Source organism: Furipterus horrens, unplaced genomic scaffold (genome assembly GCF_987537825.1).
Source record: "Furipterus horrens unplaced genomic scaffold, mFurHor1.1.pri manual_scaffold_7, whole genome shotgun sequence".
Lineage (NCBI taxonomy): Eukaryota > Metazoa > Chordata > Mammalia > Chiroptera > Furipteridae > Furipterus > Furipterus horrens.
Window position 1 is genome coordinate 13,319,968 of NW_028327177.1, and position 24,931 is coordinate 13,344,898.

The window sequence follows — 24,931 nt, forward strand, 5'->3', positions numbered from 1 at the left end:
GCCTGCGAGTGCCTGTGTGTGGCGACTGACTTGTCCCCGAGCGCCGGGAGGGGCTGGGTGGAGTCCCCAGGCCAGGACCCAGGGCTCGCTTGAGCGCGTGGGAAGGAAACGCCCGTTTCCTCCAGGAAGCTGCTTTGCCATCCCGCAGGACTTAGACACCTCCGCTCCCCACCACACATCTCCCTGGCAGAGCCCGAGCGGGACTGAAAGTGAGGAGCTCTCCTAAAAGGGGTGCCTGAAGTTCGGGGGTATCTGTAGGGGGCTGGCGAGCGGCCCAGGGATTTAGTCATAAGGGAGGTACATGCAAGTTTGTCACCGTTTAGGGCACTCTTTGAATATGCTGAGAGAGGGGGAGGGAGAAATGGAGGAACTGAGAAAGAGAAGAGAAGCGGGGGAGCGCGAAAAAAATCAACAATGTTTGGATGGGGGGTGCTATTGGCCAAATGGCAAAGTTCATTGTTCCAAGACCCACTGATTCTTAAACCCCCCCGTTCTGCAGTTTTCGTGGAAGAGGCAAGGCATAACAAAATGAAAAGATAAGAGCTTGAGGTAAATAAAAACTTTCTTCCTGTTGGATAAAAACCCTGAAACACCTGTTGCATCATGGCTGACGTATAATAGCACATCTCAACATACAAGAGGGTTTGAGAGTTTATAAGGCAGGTTCGACTCAGCCGCTGTCAAAACCTCTGCCATCAAGGAAGGAGTGAGGAAGGTATTTGTTTTATTTAACCACCTGGCATCCACCTTTAGAACCTGGCTGCTGTGCACACTGGTCATCTCTCACGAGAAGGAGAGCCCTTCTACTGCTCCAAAGGGGACATTGCTTGTTGGAATTTTTTTTTTTTAAATTACTCCCTTGTACTTCAACTTTGCTGCTGCCTCTGGAATAATTATGCCCAGCTCCTTTGAGGATACCCGCCTTGAAAAGACACTTTATAAGAAAAATTATACAGGCTTGTGATGTAATGCTAGACTTTTAAAAAGAAACAAGTTGCCTCTACTTCATCTGTCTCCAGTATGAAGTTAAATCAAAGGCAGCGTGTGTAAGGGGTCAGGGCTGCCCCTGAAATTCCTGCCACCTTGGTGATGAAGTCATTTCAAGCCCCTTCAGGGTAGTTCTTGGAGCAGCTTGGAACTCCGATGACACACTTCCGAGCCTCCAGTCATTCCGCTGTCTTTGAGGTCCACCAGGCTGAGCAGAGATCAAAGCCTGACAAAAGACTGAACAGTTAATTTTTGCCGCATCTAGGTTACTCCTCTACTTTCCAAGTTGAGAGGCTTTCTTAGTCATCTGGCCTAGTGATGCTCCACCTGGCTGCCCACGAGGATGCAACAGGGTGTATTTTGTTTAAACTGTAGATTCCTAGGCCCCACTCTTGACCCAATCAGTTGGAGTCTCTGGTGAGGGCTCTGGGTAGACAGCATTTTAATTTACTTTAAAATGGAAGCTGGTTTGGGGAAACCTACATATGGAGCAACCGGAAGCATAGCTGATGGGTAAGTAAGAATATTGGCCAAGTTTTCAAAGGATGAATAGACAGAACAAGGAGAAACTGGCAGCATTGAGGTTGGGCTGACCCTTCTTGGGAAGGAGAGGCTGAGAGGAGAAATGTAACTTCAAGGTAAGGATGAAAAAGTCAATCACTGCTAATGTGAGCTGATACTCAGGCCTCTTGATTGCAAGTGATAGAAACTGGACTCCTTTCAGCAAAAAGACTTTATTGGAAAGAAGCTTTGGTACTCACATAGTAAGAAATAGGAATGGTGCGGCTAGGTCTCCGAGGCTACGGGGATCAGGGCCTTGAAGTGAGGACTCCATCTTTCTTTTTCTTTTTTAAAAAATTATATTCTATTGATTATGCTATTACAGTTGTCCCAATTTTTCTACCTTTGTCCTCCTCCACCTAGCACCCCCACCCCCTCAGGCAATCCCCACACCATTGTTCATGTCCATGGGTCATGTGTAGGTTCTTTGGTTACTCCATTTCCTACACTGTACTTTCCATCCACGTGGCTATCCTATAACTACCTATTTGTACTTCTTAATCTCTTCACCCATTCCCCTACACCGTCCTCCCACCTGGCAACCATCAAAATGCTCTCTGTATCTATGATTCTGTCTCCATTCTTCTTGTTTGTTTAGTTTGCTTTTTAGGTTCAATTGTTGATACGTATTTTTTGCTATTTTATTATTCATAGTTTTGATCTTCTTTTTCTTAAATAAGTGTCTATAGCATTTCATATCATAATGGTTTGGTGATGATAAACTTCTTTAGTTTTTTCTTGTCTAAAAAGCTTTCTTTTTTTTTTTTTCATTGTCACTAACCTGGTGACTGACTATGCCATAGGGGGGCCACAGTCAGTGAATAAGGCCAGCAATTGCTCTTCGAGGACTCTAGCACACTAAGGCAATAGCTGATACCCAAGCGTGACTCTAGCCTTGATTGAAAAGCTTTTTATCTGCCCTTCAATTCTAAATGCTAACCTTGCTAGGTAGAGCAATATTGGCTGTAGGTCCCTGCTTTTCATGACTTTGAATATTTCTTGCCCGCCCCTTCTGGCCTGCAAAATTTCTTTTGAGAAATCAGCTGACAGTCTTGTGGGTATTCCCCTGTAGGTAACTAACTGCTTTTCTCTTACTGCTTTTAAGATTTTCTCTTTATCTTTAACCTTTGCCATTTACTTTATGATGTGTCTTGGCATGGGCCTCTTTGCATCCATCTTGCTTGGAACTCTGTGCTTCCTGGACTTGTATGTCTATTGCCTTCACCAAATTAAGGTAGTTTTCTTTCATTGTTTTTTCAAAAATATTTCCACTTTTTTGCTCTTTTTTTTTTTTTTTCTCCTTCTGGCACCCCTATGATGCAAATGTTGGCATGCTTAAAGTTGTCCCAGAGACCGCTTATCCTCTTTTTTTGAATTCTTTTTTCTTCTTCTTGTTCTGATTGGTTGTTTTTTTATGTCCTTATGTTCCAAATTATTGATTTGATTCTCAGCTTCATCCACTCTACTACTGTTGGCTTGTAAATTGTTTTTTGTTTCAATTAGTGAATCCTTTGTTTCAGACTGGGTCTTTTTTATGCTGTTGAGTCCTTGCTAAGTTCCTTGAGCATCCTTATAATGAGTGTTTTGAACTCTACATCTGATAGATTGCTTATCTCCCTTTTCTTTAGTTCTTTTTCTGGAGTTTTGTCCTGTTGTTTCACTTTGGCTGTATTGCTTTGTCTCCTCAGTTTGGCAGCCTCCCTGTTGTTTCTATGTATTAGGAAGAGCTGCTTTGACTCCGTGTCTTGGTAGTATAGCCTAATGTAGTAGGTGTCCTCTAGGGCCCAGTGGCACAGCCTCCCCTGTCACCCAAGCTGAGTACTTGAGGTGCACCCTTCCTGTGGGCTGAATACACCCTTCTCTTGTAGTTGAGACTTGATTGCTGTTGGCAGGTCAATGGGAGGGATTTACCCTGGCCAGTCAGCTGCAAAGACTGGCTATGACCACTGACCACCAACCTCTGCCCTCTGTGGAGGATCAGCTGTGCAGGTGTAGGGGGGTGATGTTCTGACATGGTCTGTAGCTGTCTACTGGGTGCACAGGCTCTGGGGTTTCCTGGGTGGTGCAGGCCAAGGTCAGCTCCCATTTGTGTTTTGCCCAGGGCCACCCTACTCAAACTATAAAACAATCTGAGGTGGCTGCTACTTGTGCTAGGCTTGGAGATTTCCATGCAAAGCCAAGCTGTGAATCTAGACTGGCTGCTGTGTGTGCCGGGTCCGGGGCCACTTAGCAATAAGTATGGAGGCTGGGGACTCACTGAAGCTGGCTCTTGCTTGTTTGAGAGGATTTAGGAAGTTGTGAAGCATGAACCAAGACAAGCCATTCATATTGAAAAGTCTATGTTAACAGCTTGGGTGAGCACATAAATTGGGTAGGATGGAGTCTCAGGCAATCTTCAGGGTGGGGCAAATAGTGTTAGCCAGATTGTTGCGGCCTCAGATATGGCACTTGCCTGCCGGCTCTGTGGCTATGTGTGTATGTGGGGGATGGGGAGGCTCAGAAAAGAGACAGTGGTCTCTGCCCACATTTTTGTCTTGAAGAAAGCTGCCCCTCAACTCTTGCCCCGATGCCAGACACTTCAGTTACTGTCTGTATGCCACTGGTGACTTTCAAGCTGCTACCCTGGTACTGGAGCTCAGAGGAAGTAAGCTGAGTAAGTCCATGTGTGGGTTCTTTAATGGAATTGCTTGGGACTCAAGAAGCTTCTTCTATTGACTCAATCCCCACTGGTTTTCACAGCCAGAAGTTATGAGGACTTATTTTCCTGGCACTGGAACCCTGGGCTGGGGGGCTTGGTATAGGGCTGGGACTCCTCACTCCCAAGATATCCCTCCAGAATTTTTTTCCAGCACATGAGGGTGTGGGACCAGCCCATTCCATGTCTTCACCCCTCCTACCAGTCTGGATGGATGTAGTGTCTTTATTCCATAATTGTCAGACTTCCATTCAACTCAATTCCTGATTGTTCTAAGTGATGTTTGTCCTATATTTTAGCTGTAATTTTGATGCATCTCCATCTTTTTATCCTATCTTCAGTGTTTCTCTGTGTGTTGACTTAGGTCTATCCCACTACAGATGAGCTTCTTCCATGTATAGGAAATGTCATCCTTAAATTCTCCTCAACCTCTTACATTATAACCTTATCACTACAGAAGGTATAGCCCTTTCCCTTAGGCTCAATTTGGGAAGTTCCAGGAAAGGAGTAGGATGAGCATATCCTGGGCCAACTGAAGGAGACGAGACAGGTGAGGAATGGGGATTAGCTGACACCATGTAGTTGGAGTGGGGAGGAAGAATAGTTCCCTAGGAAAGAAGAATTATTCTTTTAGAAGAAAGCAAGCTTACAAAACAGTGCTTACACACTCTTCTGTCAGCTATAAATGCTCCTGGGTAAAAGTTTCCTTGAAGAAATCATTGGAAAAGGAAAGTGAAGCCACTTGAAGATAATTCTGTCAGGTCATGCTTTGCTGCCTCCAGGACATCCTCTCTGAGGTCCACCATGCTGGGGTAGATTTTGTTCTTTCAGGACACCTGTCACCCCTTGCTTTTCTTTTATGTCTCTTGACTCATTGCATAACGGTGATGTGTCTGTTTCTGTACCTGTCTTCCTTTCCTGACTGGGAGCCCTGGAGGACAGGGAGCATGTCATATTCTCCATAACACCCCCAGCACTGACTGTAGGGGTGGACAAGTGGTCAGTTGTTCTTGGGCCTTTTGAGCTACTGCAAACCTCACTTTACGTTTTATGTTGTTCTGCATAAGATGAGATGAGAAAGAACTGGAGGCTGTTTGTTTCTCAGCAGCAGTAGAGGATGGATTGGTCCTATCAGACATCACCCATTTGCCTCTGACATGCATCTTCTCTTGGTCTTTCCTGGTAGTAAGAGTCTAAAGGAGAGCATGCAGGCTGGTGATCTTCACTTGTTTGAAATCAACCACATGTCCAATGAGGTCTCTGGAGAGTCAGGAGATATCTTTTTAGGGAATTCATGAATTGCTGGCCTTGGCTACCAACCAAATGGCAAATTCCACTGGGTTATGAGATGCAAGTACCTTGGTTGATTTCCCTTTTCGTCTTCCTCCCTTTCCCTTGCCCAGATGTGGCACCAGAGACTCACTTCTCCCTCTCTGTCTCAGATAGGCTGTTAATTGATTTATATTCTTATTATTTCTCAGTCAATTCCCTACCCAGAAGACATTTAGAGAAATCCTTACAATCTGAAAGTAAAATTTTATGAAGCTTTCCAATTGTTGTTATCTTTTTTTTTCATTATATAAGACATTAAAAAAGACATTGGCACTTACTTCTGTAGCAGGCAAGAGGAACATAAAACACAGAGCCCCCTATTAGAAACAAAACAAATAAAAAGCAGGGACTGCAATATGATCACCTCCAGGACAACGCCATCCCTCTCTGCTCCTCGGTGATTATGCTCCCTGTAAACTCATAGACATTCATTGCATCTTCAATCATTGTGTAGCCAAGCCACATGGCCTTCGCTCTCGTACTGTGCCTCGTAAATCCACCTCGCAGCTCCTTAATAATTTCATTGGTCTTTTCTGAATTTCCTTTATATATCCCCTTTCTGGGGCCCCAGGGAGTTGGTAGAAGACAAGGTAATTCCCATTATGTGTTAGGCGGGCCAGCCCTACATGGTGTTCAGCTATATGGCTAATTTCAATCACACCCTCTTGCTTTTCTGACAGATCCCTTGATGTCTTGCTTTTCCAGAAACAACAAAGGGCAGAGAAGAGGCGGTGGTGGCAGGTGAAACATAAAGTATATAATTTTTAGTGTTATCCATTTTGGAAATATCTTCCTATTGCCCACCTTTTAAAAATTTATTTTTAGTGCATTTCTTAAAACAAAAATCCAGATGATTACATAAAAGTAAATTCAAGTTAGAAATTAGCTAGAAATAAGTCCACTGTTAAATGACTTTCTATAGGAAACTGGGCTCTTGGAGAGTCAAATAATTTTTTTTAAGTTTGTTTGAACTGGATGGAATCTAGCAAGCATATCTACAGGGGTGAGTAAAAGTAGGTTTCTAGTTGTTTGTATGAAAAATAATACAATAATTAATAAATAATAATACAAGCATAAACTCTATTTTGCATACTCACAACTGTAAACCTACTTTTGCTCACCCCCACATATGTCACATTCCCATCCACTGGGCAACAGTACTGCCCATTTCAACACCCAGCTGAAGAAAGTGGTCCTATAAAGTTTTTTCTATGTGAATTCTGAATGCCTCGTAACGGCTGGGTTGAGTGACCAGAATTCTTTAAATTAGAGGTTGGTATCAGAGACAAAGGCACATACGTACAGACTGGACATCAGGTTAGCCAATAGCTTCTCAGGAGTGCACCACATTGGGTGGTGGCCGTACATGCTGGTGAAACAAGAGAAGGGAAGTAGTGTCACTTGAACACAGACAAGGTCCTAAATCAATTTAAATGATTGTTTCTGAAGAAAGAGAAAACAATTGGATTTTTTAAAATTCCCTATCCCCAAATGATATCTCAGAGCCTAAAAAAGCTTATACAGTCTCTCCCACCCAATTTCTGAATTCTCAGAAACAGATAACTTACTTTCAGGACAGGCATGACCATAGAACTATGTTGCATTTGACAGTGTGAGTAATCATTATGTCCAATTCATTTATTGGTAACTAGTTTACACTTCATGCATAAATCAAAGATGACTAAGATGTGTCCTCAAGGATTTTATAACTTGCTAAGAAAATGAAGCAATAACTATCATAGGAGACAGAATGTGATAATTCCTGTAAATAATCATAAGCAAAATAACAGGTGCATAAAAGAGGATGCAGTTAATTTCTTTGCTGTGAGAACATGGTTTCATGGTGTCTGGGAGGGGCTTCTTAGGAAGACTATAATTCCGTTTATTGTTTGTGTTTTGACTAAACCAAATTGCCCTGAAGACTAAAGGACATTAAGTTAGATAAAGCATGGATAGGATTTTGAAACCTGGAGACGTGGTTTGAACAGAGGGAGTGGCACAAAGGCATGAGGATGGGAGAATTCAGGACTTGTTAAGGAAATGAAGAGTGGTGCAGTTTCTCTGGAACACGCAAAGTAATGGGAAATAAGGTTGTAAAAGTGGGGTGCAGCTGCTGACTGCTGGAAGACTGTAACTGTCGAACTGTAGAGCTGTAGAGTTAATTTTTTTTAAAAATCTATCTACCTATCTATTTATCATCTATCTACCTGTCTGTCTCAGAGAAGGAAAACTCTGACTCCAAAAAACCTCTGCTGCCTTGCGGCATACCTCTTCAGGGGAAAGGCTAAGGGAGTAAACCCCGACAGAAAATCCGGAGCCGGAGTCCCTAAAGCGGTTTGATGTTGTGGTCAACACCGGCAACTCCTGCGGCGCACCTGAAGCCAAGCTGTATTGACTCCGTCTTTCCCTTGGACCCTTCAGCTGCGAAGAGAGGGGGGGTCTGCTGCATGGGCAACAGCAGACCCTCCATATTACCCTGCCCAGGCTCTGTAGCTTCAGCGTCATCGCAAGATGTCGATTCAACACGGGAGGAGACAGATACCGTGTCACTCCCGAGTCGGACTGCACAGCCATTCTCGGCGGTGCAGATAGACTCTTAAGAAGCTACACCATCGTCTCTCGAGACGGACGGCTGCCGACGACCTGTCTGTCTCTTCCAATTTTCCAAATTTCCACCACAATTTCTATTTAAATAAATATTATTTACATTCCTTTACAAGGTTAATATGAGTTACAGTTGACAATGTACTACAATTACATGTTCTTTCTTATAAAACTGAGTGTTTTTCCTGGAGTTACTGACTGATTCATCTTTTTATTTGTTAATTACTCATTAATAATTAAGCTTCAAATTTAATGATGAAATTATTAAAATCTTCAAAAAAAGATCCAAGAACGTCAGATAAATTACCACGTTTCTTTCCTTTCTTCTTGACTACATCTTACCTGGAGCACTGAAAGTTCTTATTCCAAATTGAAATGGTACTTTCCATATCTGCCTGTTAGTTGTGCTGAGACTTCCCTATGCCTGGGCCTCCCTTTGCTATATTGCTATGTTGGAACTTCTATTTTATAAATCCCAGGTATTTTAATTTTACCCTACTCCTTTAGTTTACTCCCTATAGTATTGGTTTTTTCCAGAATGTGTCTAGCAGTACATTTCTTACAAAGAGTGCATGCAAAGTAAACTTTATGTGACCATACATCTTAAAATGTCATTACCTTATTTTTATTCCTTTTTTTAACCTCTTTGTACCTCAATTTCACCTCTTACAAAATAGATTTTGCCTAGTTGAGTTATTATAAGAATTAAATGAGTTAATATATGCTCACAAGACATTCCTGAAGGGGACATTGGTGTGGGAGGTACCAAGGGAGTCCATGTGAAAGTAAACAAAAACACTGGAATGTTCTGAGTTATTGAGAAGTACAGCCAGCATTCCTTTATGGTGACATGGAAACTGTAGGCACTTGGTTAATATGCTAAGAGTGATGTAGTATTGCTTCATGAAACAGGAAAAGTTCCATTAGTTGTCCTCTTCTTATCTCCTAGGAACTTTTTTAAAAGTATATTTTATTGATTATATTGTTACAGTAGTTTCATTTCTTTTCCCCTTTGCTCCCCTCTGCCAGTACCCACCTTCCCCCAGCAATTCCCCTCCCCCATAGTTCATGTCCATGGGTCGTGCATATGAGCTCTCCGGCTTCACCCTTTCATATATATATATTTTTAAATGATTAGTTAATTATTTTTTATAACAATAAAAAATAACAATATCCCCCTCTCAGACTTAAGACCCTTTATAATCTTATACAGGACAAGGGGTGGAGGTCTCGTGCTCCTCTAGCTGCTTCAAGCTGGACATGGTCATCGTCCTACCTACCCTTGGGTCCAGAAGTCCCTAGTAAGAGTGGGGTGTGGAGGGGAGGGTGGCCTTCCCACGTGGGGAAGGATTGTGCAGACTCCAGGCCAGTTGGCTGTCCTTGGACAACGGTATGCTTGGTTTATCAGGCTGGCATCCTTGTTGTAGTTTATTTTTATTCTTGATTGGTAATTTGCCTAGGATATGATGCTATATCTACATTTCAAAGCTAATTTATTGTCTTTCAGGTTCTAGTGTTGCTCTTGAGAAATTCAGTGACATTTTGATTCCCAGTCTTCTGTATGTGATATGTTCTCTTTCCTCTCTGAACGTTTTTTGAAAGTTGTCTTAAACCTTAGGTTGCTAAAATTTCATTAGGACATGGTTTGCTTGCTCTCTCTCTCTCCTTTGTTCCATTTGTTATACTTTGGGCATTTTGTATACCTTCAATTTAGGGATGGTTTCTTTTATTATTTAATAATTTAATTTCTTTCATATTCTGTTCTTTTTTTTTCTGTAAACTTTTTAAGCTAAATATGAAGTCTCCTAGATTAGTGATCCAATTTTTAAATACCAGATTATTTTTCATCTTAGTGTTTTTTATAGTTTCTAAAAATCTACACCATAATTTCATAGAACAGATATTTTATTGAAACTTTTAAAGTCAAGTTTATTGAGGTATGATTTACATGCAGTAAAAGTTACACCTTTTAATGCACAAGTCCAGATGTTTTGACAAAAGTTATGTGACCAGTAATGTAATGAAGATATAGAATCATCCCTTATGTTCCTTTATAGTAAACCTCTCCTCTATTCCTAGTCTCTGAAAACCAAACTCTGACCTCCCAGCCTCCCATCTGTTTTGTATCCCTCTAGTTTTGCCTTTACACGAATATCATATAAACGTTTTACTTTCAAAAATTTCAGGTAGCTGCTTTTTGCATTCTGTCAAAATTCTTAATTGCAGTCAGTGAAAGAGAGACTGATGGACTTGCTTCATGTTGGCTGTTTTTCCCTGTGTTTATTAAAATGATCATATAATTTTCCTTCTTTAATTTGTTGATATGGTGAGTTATATTGACTGATTTTCCAATATTGAATTATCCTTGCATTTCAAGATAAAATTCATCTGGTTATATATATATTATATATATATATGTATATGTGTGTATATATATGTACACGTGTGTATATATATGTGTGTATATATATACATATATATGATTTTTTTCTGGATTTAATTTGCCAGTTTTTGTAGAGTATTTTCACAATTTTATTCACAGGGAATATTGGTATGTGTTCTTCTATTTAATTCTTTTTATGGTTTTGGTAGGAAGATATTCTGACCTCAGAAAATTAGTTGGTAATGTTCTCTTCTCTATTTTTGAAAGAGTTTGTAAAGAATTGGTTTTTCTTTCGTAAGAGTTTTGCTGACTTCACCAGTGAAGCGATCTGGGCTTGAAGTTTTCTTTGTGCGAAGATTTTAAACTACACATTCAAATTTTATTAGATATAGGAATATTTAGGTTGCTTATTTATTCAGTGAGTTTTGGTAGTTTGTATCTTTCAAGGAATTTTTCCACTTTATATAAGTTGTTAAATTTGTGGGCACAAGGTTGTGCATAGTAGTCCTGTACATTCTTTTAACTTTTCTAGGATCTGTAGTGATATCTCTTTCATTTCTGATATAGTTAGTTTGTGTCTTCTCTTTATTTAGTGATCTTTCTGACTAGATTATACATTTTATTTTATTTTTTCCAAAGAACTAGCTTTTGGATTCATTGATTTTCTCCTCTTTTTTGGTTTCAATTTCTTGGATTTTGTTCTTTGTTATTTTTTCTGTTTGCTTGCTTGGGTTTAATTTTCTCTTAAATTTCGAGTTTCTTAAGGAAGCTTACATTTTTTATTTGATATCTTTCTTGTACTCTAATATAAGCATTTAATACTATTACTCTACTTTCCTATGTATTGATTTAACTGAATCCTACACATTTTGATAGTTTTATTCATTTTATTGTTTCTGCAGTATTGTCTTCTTTTGAAATTCCTAAGTAGGTAGTTAGCATATCCTGGATCTGTACTCTGGTCACACCTTTACTTAACAAATACTTACCAGTTCTTCTCCCAGGTGCCAGACACTGTATACAGTGATGATAAAAACCTGGCCAGTAACCCATTAATTTTACAGTCTAATTAGGGGAAGGCAGACCTTAAAGAATAAAGGAAGACTCTTGTTGTTGTAAATGTCGTTTAATGCAAAATCTAAAGGATGAAGAGATGTTCGCCAGTTAAAGCATGGATGGATATGTCAGGCAGAGATAATAGAATGAATGAAGGTTCCAAGCAGGGTGGACTTGGTGACTTCTAGGGTCCTCTAAAGGGCAATGAGCAATGGAGAGACTATTGTGAAATGAAGCTGTCCGTATAGTTAGGACCTAGATAATGTGTGTCTGTGCAGTTTATATTAAAGCTTTTGTTTTTTAACAAAGAAAAGCTGTGAAAATCTTCTCAGCAGAGGCACTAAATGATCTACAGATAATCTGATTTGGGAGTTGACTGGGTGGATGAAGAGGGCATGCAGGCAGGCCACTTAGAAGGCCAGAGCAGTTGTTTAGATAAGAGATGATGGATTGCACCAGAATCTGGCAGTGAAGATGGAAAAAAGAGAAAAAGCTTCAGCAATGATTACAAAATAAATGCTTTGTGTTTATGATTCAGGTAGAAGTTTTATGGTAAAAGTAAGATTCTGAGGATGCACTCTATTGGATCGGACTAGGGGTAGGGCTAGAGGCATGCCTGAAAAAGTTCCTGTCTAACAATTTTTATTTTTCTCATGAAGAAGTACAATAGATGAGGTAGATTGCTGAGAGTAAGGGAAGTGGTAGAGTCAAAGATTTGAGGAGGTTGGAAAAGGTTTGATCTTGCAATTGCAGAAAGAAACTGAATAGAGACTTAAGAGGGATCCTAGGTAGAATTGAGAGCCCTGCTGAGATTCAAAACCTTGAACTTATGGTGGTACTAATCTTCAAATTGACAGAGGCACAAAGAGTTTAGGTATTAGATGATGACAATGATGGACCATGCATAGTAAGGATGAGGAGGTATGTGAAGTGAAGAGACTTAAGGGTAGAGAGAAAGAGGAAAGGGTAGCACGTGTCAAGGCCCTGAGGCAGGAGAGGTTTGATGGGTGTGAGGGACCCTGAAAAGTCCAGATTGGACCTACTGCTTCCAGGCTGGAGGCACAAGTTGGCTTTTCTTTAACTCAGCACCTAGCACAGTGGCTCTAGTGCCCAACCCAATGTCTACACTGTCGTAAGTGCTCAATAAGTACTTGTTGAATAAATCTAGCTTTATCTGTGTTGTGTCTAGCAATTTTCCTTCCAATTCTCTGTCCTCTAGATGTCACTCTTCCAAGTTTACAGAGATGATTCAAGCTTTTGTCTTTTGTAATATTGGAAAAATTACTTAAATAGTATCTTGGATCTCAATTTCCTCATCTATAAAATGTAGGCCTAATAATAACACCTATTGATAGGTAGTTGTGAGGTTTTAATCGAGTAAAACATGCACAGTGCTCAACTTTTGACTTAATACCTATTAATGTAATTACTGATTTTATTGTTGTTGTGGATATTATTTTAGCCTATGAGATTGCCTGTGTTCATGTCATTGTCTTGCCCAGAAATCTTTCAATTTATATTGGGCATTTATAATTTGGAGAACACCAAACACCCTCTTCCTTTGTTAACTGTATCCTGAGTTTTCCTTTGAGAAACTAGCCCTTCCCAATCCTGAGTTCAAGTGTTTTGAGTGAGATGTCTACTCCCAGTTACAGGGTAACAACCTTGGACACTTCTGTCAATACCTGGTCACAGGGGTCCAGGGGTCCAACCAGAGCTAATGAAATGTTCAATACTTTGCAGACTTTCTCTCTCCTCTGTGGCAACTATGAGAGGAGATCATCATGTTTCTCCAACATAGAATGAGGTGAGGTCATGAGGTCTGTATCTATGAAAGCCATTGCTGCTCCAAAGACAGCTCCAAAGAAAGGGCCTTCAAAGGGAACCTGAGGATCAGGCAGGGAACGGAATGGACAGATACTTAAGAATGAAGTTCTGGGTAATACGATATTTTTAAGACCCTGGATGCAATCTTGCCTGAACCTAGTTATATCTCTGATCTTTTCTATCATGTGAGCTATTGCATGCCATTTATTGTTTCAACTAGTATAAGTTGAGATTTTATTACTTGCAATATCCAATATTAACTGATAACAAAATTTTCATTGATGATGAGATTTGTCCACCTTATATTAAATATATATCCACAGAAATAGAACCATTCTTTTAGCATTTTACCTACAAATTTCATTAGTAGAATAATCAATGGATACTATGCTATTAAGTATACACAGGTTCATTTTCTCCAGTATAAGACAAACTCTAGGACAATCTGGTGTTTTGGAAAATTAGTGGCTTTTAATAATTATGCTTTGATTCTTATGGGATATTACTGGGTAAATTATATTTTACATACAAATTAGTTTTTATTCTATGACTTCTTTTACTTTTAATATAAAATAAAGACATTACAGAAATCTGTTATTGTCCAACTTATTTTAAAGCTGAGTTCAACTTTCTGCTATTTAATATCTGTTATTTTTTTCTATCTATCTATTATATCCAAAATTTGAAAGATCATGGTTTTGATTACACACAGAAGAACATTTGAAATGGAAGCAATTTTGGTATCGAACAGACCTGGGTTGCAATCTCATCTCTGATACTTGCTAGCTCAGTGAATGAACTTGAGCTAGTTATTTAACTCTCAGCCTGTTCATTATTGATTTTTTTGTCTGTTTGTTTGAAAACTGAGGGTTATTATAGAATCTTCCAGAAAGAGATCTAGTGGGGAATACTGAGACAGTATATGTCAAACTTCTAATGTATTTTAAGATTCCTAAAGGCTCAGAATAAGTATTATTTCCTTTTTTCCAAATAGTACACTTAGATGTGTCTCCAAAAAGGTCCACTCAGAAGGCATGCCAAACAGATATATTGTTCTTTGGATTAAAAACATATATTTTAAAAACTTACTAATTTCTAAACACTCAGTGAGAAGGAGCTAATGTGTATTTAGATTAAATCTTGTTCAATGCTAAGCTGATGTCGGGTTTAAGAATTACTTGGACTGGCACATCTATGGATGATGATAGAAATGCTCTGTTTCTTAACATGTTGAACATTTAGAATTACACGGAGCTTGGAAACCTGCCGAATCCCTCCTGTGTCACAGTATTCATACATCCGTTTTTCTGTATGTTGTTCCAGTCCCACTGGAGAATTTTGGCTTCAGGGCTTTTCATTTATTTTTAAACTTTATTTTATTTTGTGTTGCTAACTGTGTGGCTTCTAAAGAGGAAATTGAAAAAATCTGTGTGCACTCATGCTGCAAATGGTGACCTAGCCATTTAATAGGAGCTGAGAGAGAAATAGCTTCCCTTTATTTCATCCTTCTTATTGAAGCCTTCTCAACATTTACATCCCAGATTTGAAGGAAGAGCTTTGTTCTTCGCAGTGTTTTTGTACAGATCATTTGCATGGTTTTCATGCGAAGTAAATTTTGCTTCCCTCTGGGTCTCAGTTCTAACTTCAACAATCAGGAACCATTTAAAAATCTCCCTGTTACATACCCAGCCCAATGGCTTGCTTGATGGCCATGACCTCTCCAGGCCAGTTGGATCCTTCCTCGGTTCCCAGCTGGAGAATGAGCTGAAGTAGCTAAGGACCCTTATTAAACAGCAGGATAAACAGATCCACATTTGAATTTGCCTGAATACTGATATAACTACATGAATGGCTTAGCGATTCTTTTTATTGTTTATGTGAAAGTCGGGAGGAAGAGATAAGCTCCTGAGAGTTAGTGAAGATGGAACGAGGGTAATAAGACACAGCTGCCTGGGATGTCTCTTTATATGTAATGACAGGTACAATTTATGACGAAGAGGCAAAATGGCACGCTGGTGGGAAGCGTGGACTCTGGTGCTGCCTGGGATGGAACCAGACCTGCCACTTGGTAAGTGTGTGATGTGGGGAAGGGAGCTTCCCTGTGAGTGCCTGTGAGGTGCAGATCAAAAGCAGGACCTACCTCATGCATTCCAGGGAAGAGAAATGAAGGTAAATAAAATAAACCCAGAATAGTGCCCGGCATAGTGTAAATGCCCCAAAATGTTAATTTTAGATATTATTGTTGTGTTTCTGGATATTTAATTTAACAATATTCTGAATAAAAAATTTCATATAAGTAAACAAATTCAAAATTGTTGACTAAACAAAAATGAACACCGTTTCAGGATTCTAGTAAATACAGTCATGTGGAAATCAGTGAGGAGACATTTTATATGAATTTACATTCATTGAAATGATGATGGTTGGGTGTCATGAAACTTTTACGGAAATGTTTACTTCAGAAATTTCTTCATAAGCACAGTAAAACACTTCATAAACAGAGTCTCAGGGGATAAAAGGACAAAAAGCATTTTGACCTCCCAGCAGTGTTTCTCTTGCTCTCTTGTAAATTGAATCCTATGCTCCCCTCTAGCTACTCGGGTGCTCTCCTTACTCCCTTTCTTAACCACGATTCTTGAAAGAATCGTCTCTACTTGAGATTGCAATCGATTACCTACAATTTCTCCTGGGCTCAGGGCATTCTCATTTCACCGCTCATCTGCAGGTGTTCTTAGGAAGCCAGGGAAAACCCGGGAGCTGCCGAAACCCAGCAAACCCTTTCACTCTTTACTGATGGGGTGCTTCAGGGCCCCGGCACGGTTGGCTTCTCCTTCCTTCTTGATACTTCTCCTCCTTGGCTTTCTTATTTTTTCCTGTCTCTCCATGCACTTCTTAACCTATGTAACGTTTTATAACAATTTTGCCAATTATTATATTTCTTAGGATTTGTATCTCACTCCCTGAAGGAGATACTCACCTTCATTGATTTGATCCAGTAAGTCCAACTTTATATGTCTTTCTCCTAGATACCATGGTGCCCCACAATTATTTCAAGGTCACTCTGACCTCAATTGAAATAATATTTTTCTTCCCACTCCAAAATTGCTTCTGTATCAATCTTGACTTAGATGGATGACTTTGCCATCAACATGCTCAACCGAATTAGAAATCTTGAAAGTGTACTAAACAGTTCCTTCAATTTTCACAGTATTTCCCATTTTTAAAATACTTGATTTCTTTTCTTTATTATCTACAGTTCTACTATTTGGTTTTATTTTATTTTTTTCATTCTTTGCTTACTGTATCTCAACAACCCCTACATTGGAGAGCAAAGAGACCTTATGGGTGATAACTGAAGAATATAGAATTTTCAGAGAAAAAAATGCTAGGTAAGTAAAACCTGAATGTAAAGTGAGAAAAAGGTTTGTGAAGTGGAACTTACTGATGGCCATCCACTTTGGGAACCTCAAAAATCTCCCTGTCCTCCCATTCCAGAATGCTCACCTTGATTCCCCACTGATTCCCACAGATTAGCTCAAAGCTTACCATTTAATTTTTTCAACACTCTACTGAACATCTACTATTTAAAAATAAATGTTTGTTGATTTGCATTTAAAGATTCTAGAGCTTGTCATCTGTGGTCTAGACGAGTGATTTTCAACCTTTTTCATCGCATGGCACATAAACTAATGACTCAAATTCTGCAGGGCACCCCCAATTTTTTTTTTTTTTTTCTGATCTGGCAAAAAACATAGGTATAATTGTGATTCACTCACACAAAACAGCTGTTGTGTTGGCAATTTTCATTTTTAAAAAATTTGAGAACCTAAGGGAAAAGAGTAAGTGCTCCTCACTAAATAGTCAGGTATTGCATGTTTTAAAAATTCTTGCGGCACACCAGTGTGCCTCTTGCAGAGCACCGGTTGAAAATCGCTGGGTTAGGCTGTTTCAATAACCTTGACTCTGTACCACTAACATTTTTCTCTAGTTCAACTATCTTCCGTGTTGCCAGCACAGGTGTTGACCTAAAAATTGAATTAAGTCAGTCAGTCCTTTCTTCTACCAGCTTTCCTTGGCCTCAAGGCCAAAGCTCACTATCCTTTCTGTGCCTGCTCTCCAGACCTTTTGCATGCTGGCTCCATTCCCCCTCACGGTCACCTTTCTTGCCACTTTCCTTTCTGAATCCTATGCCCCAGTTAGTTCTTATTGTTCTTCAGATGAGCTAGGACTTCCTTCTTGTGTTTCTGTACATGTTGTTATCTTTGCAAGAAAGCCCATCTCCTTGTGTCCATCTAGCACATTTCTCTTTGTTCACAGGTCACCCAAGCAGTTATGTCTTTCCTATTCTGACATTTTAATAGCTTATTTCTGTGTATTTACCCTACACTTTGTGAACACCTGAAAGGCATAAATTTTGACTTAAATATCTCAGACTTTTAGATCTTCTTATACATCGAGTGTGTAGTTGTAGTCTCCAGTAAAGGTTTATTAAACAAATAACCAAATTCTAAGGTAACAATTTATTTTTGATTATATATATATTTTAATATCTTACACACCATGCACAATACATCTTTAGAGTTTTGTTCTTAGCTTTGATCAGGAAGATATTTTAATGTATGTTTTATAGAAAAAAATGGAGAAACATTATACACTATTTCAAATGTGGTATTTATGGCCTTGTTAGCTAGCCACTCTAGGTTCTTGGGAGGAAGGAAGGAAGGAAGGAAGGAAGGAAGGAAGGAAGGAAGGAAGGAAAGAAGGAAGGAAGGAAGAAAGGAAGGAAGGAAAAAATGTACAGGAAAATGATAGACTAGCATGGTCCTAAATACAATCTGACCCCAGTAAATTAGACCTTTATCATGAAAGTTTTGACTTCTCTTCCTGGCAATCATTCCACAGTAGTCCAACCCACTTTTTCATCCACATCTTCAACTTTCTCCAAACAATCAGCATGATTAATTCATTACTGAGTATATATCTTGCATTCTCTCTGTTTTTCACTCCACTGTTTCCATTGTCAGGGTGCCTTTAACCTTCTATTTGTTCTCACCTAACAAGATCCTACTTAGCACTCAAGAGACTTCAAGATGTCACCTCCTCCAGGAAGACTTCCCCGATCTTTCTGCCAAATGAAAATTTCTTTCCTCTGAACTTCTCTAGTACTTTGTACCCCTTTTATGTCATTTATCACAACTTGCTTTATACTATGATTTTTGATGTACAGTAGTCCCTCTCTATATCGTGGTTCACTTATCGCGGCCTCTCTATTGCGGGATTTTAAAAAATATTTAATTAGGGAGGGGGGAGCAATGGGGGAAAAATGGGACAACTGTAATTGAATAACCAAAAAATAAAATTAAAAAAAAATTTAATTATTGCAGATTTTTTGCTATATCACAGGATTTTGCGGTACTATATAGTAAATACTAAAATAAATGTAGGGTTCCTACTTCGCGGATTTTCACCTATCCTGGGGGGTGTCTAGAATGTAATACCTGCGATAAGTGAGGGATCACTGTACTTGGCTCATCTTACCTATTAGATTTTAAACTTCTTAAGGTCAAGAAATTCTCCTGTTTCTATTCTTTCATTCTCCTTTAAACACTGCTTGGTACATTTTGGCATCCAATAAGTATCTGCAACATAAAATTGAAATGGGTTATGGATCCGAATTTTACCATTGATAAGTTTCTTGGGGCCTGAACTATCAGATATATACATGTCAATGCCTTAATATGTGTGAAATTATATGGAATGTCCCTGTCTTTTTCTTACTATGTACTGGAAATCTCTATTTTCTGAGCTTTTAAACAACAGATTGTTAAAACAATAATAATATGGGCATGGCCAACAGGGTGGGGATTGACTGTGGGCACAAGGAGGTGGGTGAGGCAGGGGAGAGCAACACAGGAAAAATTGGGACATCTGTAAAAGAACAATAGTAAAAAAAGGCAAATAAAATAAAATAAAATAATACTGCAAGAATTTTCCCAAATTAAAAAATAAATACTTGTAAAGATCTTTAAAGTAGCAGTCGTTAGCCCTGAAACACCATTATGTTGAGAGGAGCAATAAGGTGTTTTGTCAGGAGCACAGACTCTGCATTTAGAGCTGCTTGGGTTTGAATCCTGGCTCTGCCACTTACAGTCTGTGTGACCTGAATAAGCTACTTATAGGATCTATAAAATAAGCATTGTAACAGTTCTTACCTCATGGGGTTGGCATGAGAATAAATGAGTTAATATATATAAAGTGCTTAGAACAGTATCTGGCACATGGTAGTGCTCTGTTAGTTTGAGCTATTACTGCATTATTATTATTATTAGCACTCAGTTGCATATTCTGCTCCTCCCTTGAAAGCATAAGCTTTTAAATAGTTAATGTTTTTCTTAACCTTTGTATTTCAAGTGACCAACACAGTGCCAGTGTCAGTACAGAGTCAACAGTGAAAGACAAGAACCTGGAAGAAAATTCCTCCTTGCCCTCAAGGTGAACCTGAACTTGCTCCTTGTCATGGCTATCCAAAGAACTTTCTTTCCTTGTTCTCACCAACCACATATTTAACCCTGCTGTTTTTCATTTATTTTATAATTCAATCATGATGAATTTTAAAATTTATTTTAACTTTCAAGTATCTCTGGAGACTTGCTTCATCAGTCTGACATCATACTCATTTACATCTCTTATTTTTTCATTCCCATGTAAGAGATCTAAGAATTATTCCAATAAAACCCTTTTAAGATTTCATTACACATACGGTGTGCTATTTATTCTTGGCTACATGTTCACATTAACAGTCAAGAAATATCTTATGCCTTGATCAACTATTACAAACTGTAATGCTATATCAGTTACAATTAAAAAAAATTGGACCTAGACTATTCTTTTGTAACCATCTAAGCTAATAGTATAAGTGGAAAATATTTATACAAAAAGCATAGCAAATTCAAGTTCAGGGAGATGTTAGAAGGCTTGATCACTTAGTGAGTTTTTCAGTAGCCTTATGATAAACAATCATTTGTTTTTGCCTGGATTATTCCAAGAAGAAAGAACAAATTACTTCTAAGGTTATTGTCTTCCTTTGATGGGCAATTTTAATTGCTGGAAAAATTATTTCTCATACTGAATATAACCCATTACTCTCAAAACCAACATAGGCTGAAGCAGACCACCATCTTCCATGATGGCCTTCAAATATTTGAAAAGAGGTATTTTATTTCCTGATATGTTATAAATCAACAGATTGTACTGATGGAGCTCAAGAATTTTAGACATGAAAGGCACATAAATATAATTTAATCATATTATTGTATAGATGAAGAAATCAAAAAAGAAGGTTGAATAACTTGCTGAGTGTCACGTATTTGTTCATTCAAGCATTGTATACACAGCACCCAGCTTAATAAATTTACAATTTTACATTTTATTATAAAACATACAATTTTGTAAAACAAAACATTTTATAATTTACTATAGTAAACACACTTGAAAAAATGTATAATGCATTATATAAATGACATTGAAGATCTTCGTGAACTATAGGCAATCCACTCTTCTTCCTTCCTCCCCAGAGACTACCACTAACCTATATTTATTATTTAACATTAAATTATATTGTATCAGTTAGTGTTCCACCAGAGAACAGAACCACTAGGAATGATATGGAATACAAAATTTATGATAGGGATTCAACTGTATGTGGTTGTAGGTACTGTCAAAGAAGTGGAAGCCTATGGTCTCTGCCTCTGGGCCTCAAGTCATTGTAGGTCCATAGGGCTGGCAGTCAAGAAGCCAAACACAAAGTGGGGCAGAATGAAGACCAACTGGAACACACATCAGTCCCTCTCTGCCTCCAATAATGATGATGCTGGTGAAATAGAAGTATCTGGTGCCATGGGGCTACACACACACCTGGCGTTGAACTCAAAGTAGCTGAAGGAGAACCAGCAGACCTGGCTGCTGCTCTGTGCCGACAGGGTGAGCAACAGCCAGACACATGTGCAAGCTGTAGTGGCTCCTGGTATCCGTACTGACTTCTGGGGAAAAATGGCTGCCCCACTGAGTACTGCGTAGTTGTCCAGCATTTAACCTCTGCAGGTTCATGCAAAGCTAAAGTTTATCAGTGGTGATGACCTACAGAATTCTTGCCTCGCTCTATTTACTCCAATAAATTTCTTTATGTGTCTCAGTTTTGAACTTTTTGTAGGACTGCTGGCTTGGACTAAAATGGCATCATCATGGTCAGTCTCAACATTGGAAACATTTGCTTCTCTAATCACTTGTACGTGAAGAGTGGGTGGTGAAAAAGAAGTGAGTTAAAGTAGTGCCTGCCTACATTGTCCTGGGGGTGAAGTGAGACGAGTATGAAATATGGGGTTCAACGAGAAGCGTATGGTAAGTACTCAATAAACAGTAGTACGTATTCATGTTATTATTGCACCTGAAATCTCTTGCTGCTTCTGGTTGTGTTTTGCCATTAAACTATGTATACTTCTTGAAGAGAGCATCTGTGGCTGATTCAGTCCTGCATCCTCAGATGTCTAGCTTGGAGCCTGACCTATAGAGGGTATTCAGTACTGGGAGACAGTATTGAAAATGAGTTCATAAGACTTTTTTGGGGAGCAGTTTTTAGCAGAATGAGAGAGACTATAAGAGGATATTGGGCACATGATAATGACAGAGATACAGGGGGGAAATATTCAAATATTATTCACCCTTTTTGCATGAATTCTATAATATTAGACCCCAAGATATTCTCGACACATTCTTTAAATGTGCTAGTACAACTTGCTAACAATGTGGAAAACACCTACTACCATATGGCAAAATGAATTCCAGTTGGAGTAAACATTTAAAGTAAATCTGGCCAAGGTGGAGGCGTAGATAGACACGCTGCATCTCCCTCCACAACTAAGAAGGAATACCACTATCTCAAAACTAGAAACAACCAGAAGTTCCATAAAATCAAACTGCATGGAAGTCCAACAAACAAAGTTACAAAGAAGAAATACTCATCCAGACAGGTAGGAGGGGTGAAGCTGGGCGGAGAGGACGTGGTGTGGTGGTGGCAGCAGCGGCGGCAGTGGCAAGCCAGTGGAGAGTATAGTTAGATGTTTTAAAAAGTCAGGAGGGACACCTGGGGAGTGTTCCCAGCTCCTCATCAGACCTAGCAGCTCACGGTCCCAGAACCAGGGAAAATCAAGTCTCATTGCTTCTGACTGTGCAGACCAGCGGGGGTTGGGGCGGAGGCAGAAACTGCTGGTCTCTTAGTGGAGTCTGCTTGTTTAAAGGGCCCCCATGGTCCTAGAACATCCACAGACCCATCCACTCTGGGAATGACAGCCAGGGCAGCAGCTGGAGGGGCACCAGTCCTATAAAGAAGTGGGATAAGTGCCTGGAAAAGGGGTGAATGCTGGGCATGTGGCATTGTTCCCTCTCAGACCCCTCCCCTACATACAGTGCCACAACGTGGTGAAACAGGTTGCCCTGTACTGATGAATCCCTAAGGCTCTGCCCTTTACAACATAACAGGTGTGACAGCTCTATCTAAGACACAGAGGCAAACAAACACAGGAGCCTGTCAAGATGAAACAGAGAGGTATTGCCCAAAATAGGGAAAGGATCAAGGTTCCAGTGGGAGAACTAAGCAACGAGGAGATAGCCAACCTAACAGACATTGAGTTCAAAACACTGGTGATAAAGATGCTCACAGGCTTGACTGATATGCTAAGTACTGGAAAGCATAAGAGAAGAAGTGAAGCCTGTGTATGCTAAATGAAATGAAGGAAAATCTACACAAAACCAATGGTGAAGAAAAGGAAACCAGGGTTCAAATCAATGATTTGGAACATAAGGGAGAAAAAAACAGTCAACCAGTACAGAATGAGGAAAGAATTTTAAAAAATGAGGAGAGGCTTAGGAACCTCTGGAACAACTTTAAACATACCAACATCGGAATCATAGGGGTTCCAGAAGGAGAAGAGGAAGAGCAAGAAATTGAAAGCTAATGTGAAAAAATAATGAAGGAAAACTTCCCAAATTTGGTGAAGAAAATAGACATACAAGTTCAGGAAGCACAGAGAGTCCCAAACAAGCTAGACCCAAAGAGGATCACACCAAGACACATCATAATTAAAATGCCAAAGGTGAAAGATAAAGATAGAATCTTAAAAGCAGCAAGAGAAAAGAAGAGCGTTATCCACAAAGGGGTGCCTATAAGACTATCAGCTGATTTCTCAAAAGAAATTTTGCAGACAAGAAGAGATCGCAAGGAGTATTCAATGTGATGAAAACCAAGAACCTACAACCAAGATCACTCTATCCAGCAAAGCTATCATTTAGAATGGAAGGGCAGATGAAGTGCTTCCCAGACAAGGTAAAGCTAAAGGAGTTCATCATTACCAAGCCATTATTATATGAAATGTCAAAGGGACTTAAGGAAAAGAAAACCAAAATTATGAACATTAAAATGACAACAAACTAAAAAAAAAAAGAGTAAATCCATCTAATTTGGGGAAAAATAGGTAAGAATGAATATGTGGCCTTGGAACAACACTTTCTAAGATTTGATAAAAGTTTAACTTTATAAAAATAAGAAAAAATTCTCTAATTTAGACAGCTTAATGAACTAAAGAGGAAAATAGCAAATTATAATAATATTTTCAAAATATGTGATTTAATATCTTAATATGTGAGAGTCCAATAGACTAACATGAAAAGTATGAAAAGAATCAATAGAAAATTGGACAAAGAACATAAACAGACATTAAAAAAAAAAAAACCAATAAGATACCAATAAAGATACAAAAGAAACAGTGACTCAATATTTAAAAATTGCCAATTAAAATAAAGAAATATAATTATTTACATTTTAGGTTGGCAATTGCTCAAAAATCTTTACACATACTGATAAAGGTTTGGGAAAAGAAGCACTTTTATATACTGCAAGTGGGATTGTACATGGGTACCATCTTTCTGGAAAGAAGTTTTCCATGTGCATTAAAAGCCGTAAATATGTACTTACACATTGTCCCAGGAACTTCAACTCAAGGAATTTATAGTACTGTACCCACAGCTTTAACCGTGAGAATTAACATTTATCAAAGTATCGTTTGTAAGCAGGATTACGATGCTATTTTCCAAACAACTGTGGTGGCCTTGCTGACATTTGCATTTTAGCTGTCTTGGTTGCTACGTAGATCACTTGAATCATTGCATGATATTTGGTTTTATACATCAGCATCATGAGCTTAGTTAATGTGAGTCTTCCATGAGATCTATTAGGGTATTTGAAAGAAAATATGTTTATGAGCCTACATATTTGAGAATTCAAATGCTAGAATATAGCAAATTCTCTAGGGCAGGGGATACCACTCAGAGAGGCCTTCTGGGAGAGGTCTAATGCTCAACATGACAGAGTCCTTTGCTTCTCCATAAGGGCAGCAAGGATACATCAAGAAAATGTATCTTATTTTATTGGTACT

At 39.0% G+C, this 24,931-nt stretch overlaps 1 long non-coding RNA gene and 1 other non-coding gene across 2 annotated transcripts; one reads left to right on the forward strand and one right to left on the reverse strand.

The window, feature by feature from the left end:
* Positions 1-110: 110 nt before the first annotated feature.
* On the forward strand, positions 111-20,012 carry LOC150004054 (uncharacterized). The gene is made up of 4 exons (XR_016512267.1): positions 111-209; positions 6,256-6,316; positions 15,425-15,513; positions 19,857-20,012. It is a non-coding gene; the product is annotated as an uncharacterized LOC150004054 (long non-coding RNA).
* LOC150004055 (small nucleolar RNA SNORA3/SNORA45 family) lies at positions 2,317-2,448 on the reverse strand. The gene has a single exon (XR_016512524.1). It is a non-coding gene; the product is annotated as a small nucleolar RNA SNORA3/SNORA45 family (small nucleolar RNA).
* Positions 20,013-24,931: the final 4,919 nt, after the last annotated feature.